The sequence below is a fragment of the Hipposideros armiger genome, unplaced genomic scaffold, assembly GCF_001890085.2.
Source record: "Hipposideros armiger isolate ML-2016 unplaced genomic scaffold, ASM189008v1 scaffold_386, whole genome shotgun sequence".
In the NCBI taxonomy this organism is placed as follows: domain Eukaryota; kingdom Metazoa; phylum Chordata; class Mammalia; order Chiroptera; family Hipposideridae; genus Hipposideros; species Hipposideros armiger.
Window position 1 is genome coordinate 261753 of NW_017731736.1, and position 8345 is coordinate 270097.

Here is an 8345-nt window from a genome sequence, read left to right on the forward strand (position 1 = left end):
GCATTGACCCGATTCGGGGCTCAGTCTTTCTTAGGCTGAGTCCCTTGGTCATGCTCTCAAATCTGACTTCTGTCTCTTGATCTTATTCAATCTGCGCCACCCCTCTCGTGTCCCATTTGCCCTTGCCACGCAGGACGTGACAGCCACCCGGTAGAGACTACAAAGTGATATGCTGCTGGAAACTGCCTGTTCTGGACTTGGAGGTGCCTGGGAGAGGCTATGCTGCAAACCGAGGCTGATTGCTACTAGTGACAGGAGCACTTAGCAAGAGTTACAGGGCATGCCAAGACCAGTGAATACTGGTTTGGGCATTGTGGACTTTTGAGAGATTTTAGGAAAGTCTACAGCATGGTCTGAGGCTGGCAGCTTGTGAGGAATAGCAATTGAAAGAGGTTCGGGCTGCTGCATGTGTTGGGGAGGACAGGTTCTCAGAGAGTCACAAGGGTAGAGCAAGGTAGATGGAAACTCAGATTTGGTGCCCACCTATGCCTGCATGCTGTGTGGGGGTTGTGCTCAGCAAAGGAACAATGGCACCTGTCAGAAGTTTGGTCTCAGAGAGAGGTGCCTCTCCAGCCCTCAACCTTAAGTCAGACAATTCATTTCTTCCCCATATGTCCCTCGTGGTTTTTGAGCTGCTGCCCCAGCACTGGAGCTCAGAGAAAGTGAGTCCATCAGTGAGTAAAACTGTGTGTGGGCTCCTTAAGAGGAACACCTGGGACTCCAGCAGTCTTTTGTCTTGCCCAGATGGAATGGTTGCTGATTTTCACAACCAAATGTTGTGAGGACTCCTTTTCTCAGCACTGGTGGTCAGGGTTGGGGACCCCAGTGTGAAGCTGGGACCCCTTGATTCTCAGGGTGAACCTCTGCAGCTGAGCTACCCCTCTTGATTCTTAATGCCACACATGGGTGTGGGACCAGCCTGTTTCATGTCTCCACCCCTCCTACCAGTCTTGGCATGACTTCCTTTTTTTACCCTTAGTTATAAGATTTCTGTTCAGCCAGTCTTCAGGTGGTTTGTGAGGATGGTTTTTCAATAATTTAGTTGCAATGTTGATGTGGTCATGAGAGGAGGCAAGCACAGCATTTACTTACTCTGCCATCTTGACCAGAATAAAAATTCCAACTTCTGCAACCATACGAATCAGACAGCTATTTGAGACGCCTTAGAAATAGATGGTCCTAAGATATTAGGGTCAGTATTGGAAGAAAGGGTTTTTAAGGAAAATATAGTTATTTCTATCCATTACTTCTCTAGATCTTTGCATCTTGAACTCAGATTGGGGTCTAAAGTTATTTTTTTTATGTTTCTGTTTTGATGAAAAATTAATATATCCATAGTATGAATTATTTGGCCCATTAAAATGCCAATTTTCAAGGGGCAGTGGAGATCCAAACACCATAGAAAACATGTGACTTTAATCCATATGCAATTTTTTAAAACTTTAAAAAAATCTTAAATAAAATTCATGGTAATTGTAGAAAGATCTTCAAGTGTGAATTATTATGCTTCTAAATCATTTTAATAGTTTTGTAGTAATATATTGTTAGAATATGCCAGATATGTACTAAATGACAAGTTAGAGAAATTGAAAGTGAGTTAATATAAGCAAGTAATGGAAATGTTGGCACATATAGCTATAAAATATACTGAAAAATGATGGTGTCAATCTTTCTCTCTCTCTCTCCCTCTCTCTCTCTCTCTCTCTCTCTCTCTCTCTCTCTCTCTCTCTCCACTCATCATCTTTCCCAGTCTCTGCCAGGTCTTATCCTCTCCTACAACATATGCATGGAGAACAAGGCTCTAGAAGCTCTGTTTATGACATCTCAACTCATTATTCAAAAGCAAAGAAATAACTTTTCTCCAGCTTTCAAATATTAAGTTCAAATATTAAATTCCTTATGAAGACTTGGATTAACCAAAACTGGGTCACATATCTATCACCCCCAGATCAATACCTGAGGCAATGGGATTGGGCATGAAGGTTGGCCATGTCTCATTTATGTGCCCACCATTTTGCTTGAAGTGTTGCTAATGTCAGCCCACCAGAGTCAATGTTGGGTAAGGGATAGGAGGAGTGGTGGTCTGGAGCTAACTCTAGCTCTGGCATCAACTGTGTGCATCTCTTCCCAACTCCAGGTGAGTAGCTTGAAATCAGCCATGGTAGGAATATTTACACAGCAGAAATCAGCATACACTGCCACCCAGTATTTTTTTTTCATTTTTCTGATAACAGATTAAATATTTACCAGAAACTCCTAGATGAAAGTGTTTCCCTGTAGGGCTGAGGTTAGAAAGACAGAGGGTTTAGGGTAGAGACACCAGTATGCTACTACCAGACCCATTTGTTCTCTATACATGGAACTAAGAAGTAGTCTTTATAAAACTAGCAGATTATTAACTTTTACAATAAATTTTAATGAACAGAATGCTGGGATTAAAGAGATCTTTTGAAACTTCCACCTGTTTTCAGGCTACCCTAAGCATACTTTTGGAGTTGTTTTTTACATAGCATTTACTTACATTACCAGTGTTTAAAGAGAGGAAAATAATATTAACATGTTGCAAGAAAAGAAAAAGAATACTATCTACATTCAGATAATTCTGTTAAAACATTACCTGTCTACCATGGTATTTCACTTGGAGTAGATTTTACACCAGCCTTTCCTTGGGTCATTTACGAAAAAATAACCTTGTGTTGAATCTGTCATTGCCAAGGATAGTATCAGGCCCTGATGCATGTACCCATGTCAAATAAAGATATATTTTGATAAATACTTTCAAAACTTTTCAAATACCCACAAGCTATACAACAGCATTCGTTTCCCAAATATTATTTGAACACTATCTACATACCAGTCTCTGGTTTCATCTTAATGCAAGAGTGAAAGTGAGCAAACATCTGTGACTCTCTCTCTCAGTGCTGATTTTTCTAAGATCTGTTGGAAGTTCCTTGTAAAAGGTCTTATGATCACAGGTTAGGCTGCCTAATTGGGCATATATCTTCTAGTGAGAGTGCACAGTGCCTTCTGTTTTTGTTTCAAAAAGATTTTTTTTTCTAGAGAGAAACTTGTTTTGTCAAATTTAGATGTAACTATATTTATTGAGCAACTATTAATAACAACTATGGAATAACTTATCCTATCAATGCAGTTAACATTTATTAAACATTTGCTAACTTGCTAGACACTGTGCTAAGCACTTGACTTTCATCATATTATTTAATCCATAGGACAGCCCTAGGAGACAGGAAATCTTATCCCCATTTAACATATGAGGACACTGAGGCAGAAAGAAGATATTGAGCTGTTGGAAAGTCATGACGTATTTTGTCTATGTTTTTCAAAGGTCATTTATTTATATAAAGAACAAAGATCAGTCAATGATATATTGCCCATTTTGTTCAATAACATTTTGCCATCTTTCAGTGAGCTTTATAATTCCTTGTTCATAGAAGGACCTGTCTTTATTTGTGAAAAACTGAACAAGGTGCTGATTTACAGTCTCATCTGAATTGAACATTATACCACACAAGGAGTTTTGAAGAGAGTGAGACAAGCGGAAGTCTGACAGCACAAAGTCAGGCGAGTATGGTGGGTGTGGCAACACATCCCATTCAAGCTCCAATAATTTTTGACGGGTGATCAAACTTGTGTGTGGTCTCACATTGTCACAATGGAACACAACTCCTTTACAATTAACAAGCTCTGGATGTTTCTGGATGATGGATTCGTTCGAACTGTCCAATTGCCGACAGTACACGTTTGAATTGATTGTTTGGCTCCTTGGCAGGAGCTCGAAAAACATGACACCTTTAGAATCCCACCACACTGAGAGCATAACCTTCCTCTGATGAATGTCTGCTTTCGATGTCATTTGAGGCGAATCATCAGGTCGGGACCAAGACCGTTTGCACACTACATTGTTGTAAACAATCCACTTCTCATCACCATCTATCAGTCGCTTCAAAAAAGGATCGTTTTCCTCACGTTTAATGAGCACATTGCAGATGTTTATACGTGCCATCAAATGAACTTCTTTGAGTTCATGCGGAACCCAAATATCGAGCTTGCTTAAGTATCCCAGCTTCTTCAGGTGGTCGTGAATGCTTGCATGATGGATGTTCAATGTTACTGCAATCTCTCATGTCATATAACGTCAGTTTGATTTGATCCATGCCTTTATTTTGTCATCAACCTCGGTGGGCCTCCCTGACTGAGGAGCGTCATTGAGATCAAAATCACCGGGACAGAATTTCGTGAACCATCATGGGCACTGACGTTCTTGTAGAGCATTGTCACCGTAAAGTTTATGCAACTTTTCACAAGTTTGATGCGCGTTCTTCCCTTTATGGAAGTAAAACAGTAAAATATGGCAAAAATGCATAGTTTGGTCTTCCATCTTCAGCTTGTTGTAAAATCTCCAAAACTCAATCAAGTTGCTCAATTTTTTTTTTTAGAATGAAGCTAGAACTGACAGCTGCCAAATGACATAGCAATAATATAGTTGCGAATGACTCTAGTATTTCCAAAAATGAACTAGTGTCATCTGTAGCAAACAGGTGTCATGACTTTTCCAACAACCCAATAAATAGCTCTGTCAAGGTCACCGTTGAATGGCATTCCAGGAATCAATTCTTGATGTGACACCAGATTCCATGTACTCAACTGCCTGACCTCTCTGTTGGGGCTTAGGAGCAGAGACTCACATGAAGTGTGATTGCTGCTGTCTTCTCACACAGAACACATAAGGTCATTAACCTATTGTCAGGTTCATTTTATTTTATCTTTCAATTAGATAACTCATATATTTCCTTCAAAATCTTATTCCAGCAAGGGTGTAGACCTCAGGCTTGGGTACACGTGCTTTAACCTACTGTCATGTTCCCTCTCCTTATTTACTGTCGCTCATTGTTCCATCCCGGTCACAGAAGTAGCCATGTTAACCCTTAGAACAACACTTGGCTGAGGACAAGGTACCAGTAAGTATAGATACAATTACAAGAAGCATTTCATAATACTCCTGGGAGTATTTGTATTTTAAAGAGGATTATTAATCCTGGAAAATTAACCAGTGTTACACCTGGATTGAAGAGCTATTTTAAAAAAACAGACCCCTCAAATCATACCACATAGGGGCGGCCAGTTAGCTCAGGTGGTTAGAGCGCAGGCTCATAACACCAAGGTTGCCGGTTTGATTCCCACATGGGCCAAGGAGCTGCACCCTCCACAATTAGATTGAAACAACTACTTGACTTGGAGCTGATGGCTCCTAGAATAACACACTGTTACCCAATAAAATTTCTTTAAAAAAAAAATCAAACCACATAGATAAATTTTTACTTTGACCAACTCTAAGATATGTGTTCACCCTTGACTTATATTTAAAAATGAGTCTGACTGATGCAAGGGAAGTGCCATTAATCAGTAGATAAATGCAGTAATGAAAGCAACTGCAACATGGATGTGCTTTTATTTCTTTCCCTTTACACTGAAAGCCCTATGAAGGCAAAAACAGCAGCTATTTTATTCACTAATTCTTATTAAGCATATACCACAATACTTGGCAGTAATAGGTACTCAAGAAATAAATACTAACTACATGGAGAATAAATGAATTCCCTATGTTTAGCTTCTTTGAGTTACAGTTCTTTATCATACTGTTTTATCATTTGCAATTTTTCTTATGATCTAGTAAAATCTAAACTAATTTGAAAGATTTTTAAACTTTGGATTTAAAAATACTAACAACTTTCTGCCATCTCTCAAAATAATTGGAGGAAGCCAGGATCACAAAGTCAAGACTGGGAAATCACTGCTACAGGTAGTCGTGCCAAAGGAGTTTAAATATTCTCTTAAAACCCTTCTTTTTAGCCTTCAAGATGAAGGTTTTGTTAACCTTGTGAAAGCTATGCGTGTGAGCAGTTGTACTCTGGAAACACCAAATTTGAACAATATTGGCCAGAGAACAAAGGGATTCAGACCTGAATGATTTCTCCATTTGGCTAACTGCATATCAATCACAGGGGACAGCAGTGACTGCTCTGCTGTGACGGAGAAGAGCTGCACTGATTTCCGTTAGACATGCTTCCGCTAAAATAGATTAATTCTTAGTCATCAGAATCTGATTTGGGCTCCAGCTTAGCCGGCTAATTTTCAGCCTATGGGAATAAAATCATGGTAATTCTTGATCGTTTCATGGAAAAGAAACCCACAAAGATAAAAGACAAACACCACACCAAGAGGCTACTGATGTCAAATATTTCCTGCCTCTCTGGCCCATTAAACATCATCTGGCTAGTGTTTACTTTTAAAGGCATAATTTCCCTAATAATTAGGAGTGGGATTGTTAGGGTGCATACTCTACTATTAAGAAAAATGTCACTGGAGCAAGGCTAATCAAACCTTTGCTTTTCATCACCATCTATCTCTGGTTGCTATAGTTCCCTGTGATTTGAAACAATGGTCTTGGGCTATATTTTATTTCCAAAGAAAGACAGGTGTTTTAGAGCAAAGAGTAAGCAGACAGGAATATTCCAGTGAGAACTTGATTTTTAAGGAAGAAGTAACTGGCGTTTTGTTTTGTTTTTCCTTCATTTTATTTCCTACATTAAAGTGGCTATAGTTCCTCCATAACCAACATGGCTCAAACACACATGTATTTATTCAATGCACGTATGCCTTCCACAAGCATTTTGCCAGACACTGAACACAAGACATCCTGGTCCTTGCCCTTGAGATTGCCCAGTGCACTGGGGAGACACTGTGATAAATAAGTGCTGTTAAAAGAGGTAAGGGCTGGCCGAGTGGCGCGATGGTTGAGAGCTGGCTTGGGACGCCAGAGGGCCCCGGTTCAGATCCTACATATGAGGGCCAGTGACACAGCCTTCCACAGCTAAGATGCTGAACAACAGCTCAACCTGGAGCTGGGCTGCAGTGAGTCGCTGGTGATGACATAGGCTGCAGCTCTGTGGCAGTGGGTTGCCATGGGCTACCGTATGTAGCCAGCAGCCAGTGTGAGCGGCCAGCCAGAAGCCGGCGACTGATCTGCCTCGCCTGGGAAGAGCGTGATGATGGTGCCAACTTGGGCCAGTGAAGCAACGTCCTCCACAACTAGACTGAAGAACAAAACGACAGCAACTTGTCTGTTCCCCTTCCCCCAATTCCTCAGCACTGTTCCCATCCCCCCAATTCCCCAATAAAAATCTTAAAAAAAAAAAGGAGGTAAGTCCAAGGTGCTATGGAAACCCTGTGTCTGGGGAAGTTAGAGGAGGCAGCCCCCAGGCAGTCACCATCCAGCTGAGTCTTGAAACATAAGTAGGACCTTACCAGGATTATGAACTTCCAGTTAAACCTGGTAGAACATAGTTCTCTCTTGGGACTGTTCTACAGGCATTTATTTTTAAATAAACTTTTCATTTTGGAATAATTTTAAATTTACAGAAAGTTACAAAAGTTATGAAGATAATACATTTTCTTCTAATAGTAACATCTTACTTGACCAGGGCACATTTATCAAAACTGAGAAGTTAATATTGGTATGATACTATTAAGTAAACAACAAACATTATTCATATTTCACCAATTTTTCTAGTAGTGTCCTTTTTTTGTCCTAGGATCCGATTCCAGATATAACATTGCACTTAGTTGTCACACCTCTTTAGCCTGCTCTAATATGTGATCGTTTAACACTTTTTCCTTATTTTTCATGACTGACAATTTTAAAGAGAATTGGTCAGCTATTTTGTAAAACATATTCCAATTGGATTTGTCTGATGTTTTCTCATGATTAAATTAGCATTATGGGTTTGGGGGAAGAATATCATAAGAGGTGATGTGTCCTCATTGCATCAAATCAGGGGGACGTGGCATCAGCATGGCATAGCACCATTGATGTCAATCTTCACCACTTGTTTAAGGTAGGGTCTGCCAAGTATAGCAAAGTTATTATTTTTCCCTTCCCTTACTCTCTTCTTTGTAAAATCATCAATAAGTCCAGCCCACACTCAAAGGGAGAGGAATTAAGCTATACCTTTTGGATAGGGAAGTATCTACATATATTATTTGAATTATTTTGTAAGGAAGATTTTTCCTCCTTCCCCACTTGTTTATCTATTTAATTATTTACTTATTTCAATTTGAACTCATGCATGTATTTTTTTAACTTTGTGTTATTATTCAATATGACATTATTTACTTTGTTGCTCACATTGATCCAGCTTGGCCATTGGAAGCTCTTTCAGGCCAGATCCTGTGTTCTTTTGACAGACCCCTACATTTACATTCTTTTAGCACTTCCTTGCTTTGGGGTTCAAGATGCTATAGGATCATTCACGAGTCATCCCTCA